Consider the following 3281-nt stretch of genomic DNA (forward strand, 5'->3'; position numbering starts at 1 on the left):
TAGATGCCACGTCTAGAAGGTATAAAGGTATCTACAAAATTTACGTCGTTCGAAGTTATGTTTGGAGTAAAGATGAGAAACGAAACAGATACCGAACTTCTGAAGATTCTTCAAGAGAACTCTTCTTCTCTCTCTCTCTTCTAAATTAAAGGATGCAATAAAATCCGTAGAGCAGTCGGAGCACAAATCCCGAAGGCACAGGCGACATATAAACTCAACTACGACAATAAGCGCGCAAGAGGCTGCATGGCTATCAGTTGTTGGTCTTATTTAGTAGCCATCAAATTCACTCATTTCAATTTCACTTCATAAGCTGCGCTCCCTTTAAATAACAAGTAATTTTTAGCAAAAAAAACCGACTTAAAAAAAAAAATATATATATATATATATGTAAATATATATCATGATCCAATGATTAGATCTAAACCAGATTAGTATGGGACCACCCCTGAGACACTACCTTTCCGATGCAGAATTATCGAAGTCGGTTGACGCGGTCCAAAGTTATGCGGTAACATACATAAAAAAAAAAAAATATTCCGACGAACTGATAACCTCCTCCTTTTTTGGAAGTCGGTTAAAAACCAAACTATGTGTAGAAGTTTTCTCTGAGTCACTAAAACACTTTTCATTTACACTTGCAATTGAGCATACCTCTCCATTGTGTAGGTGTTGTTGTTGTTGTTGTGATTATAGTTGTCGCACTATATCCCTATATGCGCTTTCGTGCAGAGGATTTTCTATTTAATTTACGTTCAAAAAAGATGCAAATTAAAGAATAAATCTCATTTCTTTCAAAGTAAAGTTTTTATATTTTTTTTGTATTTTTCCGGTTGACTCCCGGAGTGGGCTGCTCGCAGCGATTTGTCGTTAGAACCTGCAGGCAAGCTGTTTACTACTGCTCTTTTTATAGTTTCGTTAGACTAAGACAAGCTTTAACTCAAAGATAATTTCGGTAAATTAAATTATGAACTAGCCAGCGGCAATACGATTCTATGTAAGAGCGCGTGGCAGAGAAATAATAACTAATGTTAAATGAATCTATTTAAAAAAAAAAAACATGTAAAATAACTTAAGCCTATGTTTGGTGTGATAATGACAATTGAGCCGTCGTTGCACAGTGGTCCAATGTGCAAAGCTAGAGTTTTTTAATGAAATTTCTTGTTTATAAAATTTCAATAAAGTTTTTATCAAATATGCAAGAATGTTAACTACTTAAGAGTAAATAAAACTTTGTTTAAAAAAATTTGGCTACATATAAACATAACGGTGTCCAAAAAATCATAGTAAGCAAAAAGTGAAAAAGTAAATTGTGCGTGCAGCGAAAACGGAACATTTTTAAGGCTCAATAACTTGTTAAAAAAAACTTTGTTTTAACTTCATTTCTTTCTCAGGCATTGTCTTAAGTAAGAAAATTCGGGAAATGCACACAGATTTGTTTTGGAGCTGATAAAGTTTTAACCTTTTAGTGCATTTATTTTCTATTTTCAAGACGGGAAATTTTTATATTTTGGCTGTCAACTCCTAATAATGGAAAAGTAGATTATGTTTCTGGTAATATCAGTTCAAGATCTAATAACACTATGCGACAGTCAAAAAATTTAATATTTTAGGCAAAAAATATTTTTTTTCTTCATACATTTATTTTTACCGGCAAAACTGTTGATTATATAGAAAAACGTTATATGAACAGATTAAAGAAATTGTAATTTTTAATTTTTTTAAATTTGTTTGAGCAAAATCGGACTAGTGATTCTCGAGTTATGTTAAAAAAAGACCACCAAAGGTGACAATTTCCCCTATATGATAGTTATATATATATCTCGATTCCTAGACGTGACCCAGCGAAACGCCGGGACACGTATAACTTCTTTTTTACCGATATAACTTTCCCCGGTAGTTTGAACCTTTCCCGATCACTGACCCCTACCATTTGTCTCACAGTGTAATAGAATTAACTTTGATAAATTGAATTCATATGCGCGAAGCCTGAATCAGAAATTGCCAAAACAACCTATCTTTCAATCTTTGTTGTTTGATATAAACACAGGGTTGCATATATCATATTTAAATAGCCAATATTTAAGTGCAGATTAAATGTATGATCTGAAAATGAATTGCTGAAGATAATCAACGATCTATTTATTCTTAAATAGGCCATCTGAAATTGGGTCTAAGCTTGGTAAACCGCCATTTTCAGCTGGTAGGCCAACTAAAAATTTTGAGGGTTGCTGCCAAAAAGTTAAAATAAAGAGAGCTTTTGAGCTTTCGAAAGTTATCGAACAAGATGCACTTTTTTGGCATCACTTATCACTTATCACTTAAAAATCAACACTGGTTTTTATAAATTGCACTTTTTATATGAGAAAACCGCAAAAGCCGTAACCAAAAAAAAACACATTAATTAAAAATCAACGCGATTTTTGAGCGCTTAAAACTTTGAGCTATTTTACTTGAATTTCATAACCGATGTACCTGCATACCCATAACTTTTCTAAAAGTTCAGATTAAAAAGCTCACAATTATATTCAACAATTTTTTCCAATGAAAAAATGTGTTGGAAAACAACAATAATTAACAACTGGTAAAAGTTATAGCTGATATTTCGAAGATCACCACATCTCCTCATCAGACCTCGCCATCGAGTTCACTGGGATTTGTCATAACTAAAACTTTTAACTTGAAAAATATTGCAAATATTTAACAAAAATCACCATACACTCACTTTTGACCGCCAGTGTACCTCATATTATCGTATTGGATTTAATATAATTTAATTAATTTCTAACAAATATGAATTTGCATTATAATCTTTAAGTTCATGCCATGCGCGAGCGCTTAAAAAATACCAAAAATTGATGAAAAATTTAAAGATTTTTTAATTATATGGTTGGTAGGCGTGGTCGCTATTCGATCTTGCCAATTTTATGACCTGAAGTTTTTAGTCATTCAAACGTAATTTGTACAAAATTGCATCCCGATATCTACCTTAGTTCTTAATATAATAATTAAATTACCCTGTCAGAGCAAATTGGACCACAGTGCGTTGCCGCATAGCATTATCGCCCTCACACTTGCCAGCGATCAATAATATGTTTTCGGTGGTACAGCAGGGCGTATGAGTGATACAATAAAATTAATCTCTTTACTGGGCAATTACACTCGTTTACAGCAAAAATGTTCAATGCATGCCACTATTCAATTTCTATGAGATGAGCCAAATCAAAGCTAATAAAATTCTCCATAAATACATCACTTTCCCACTGATAGTTTCTGACAAA

The sequence above is a fragment of the Rhagoletis pomonella genome, unplaced genomic scaffold, assembly GCF_013731165.1.
Source record: "Rhagoletis pomonella isolate Grant_MI unplaced genomic scaffold, Rhpom_1.0 Rhpom_scaffold_00001, whole genome shotgun sequence".
In the NCBI taxonomy this organism is placed as follows: Eukaryota; Metazoa; Arthropoda; class Insecta; order Diptera; family Tephritidae; genus Rhagoletis; species Rhagoletis pomonella.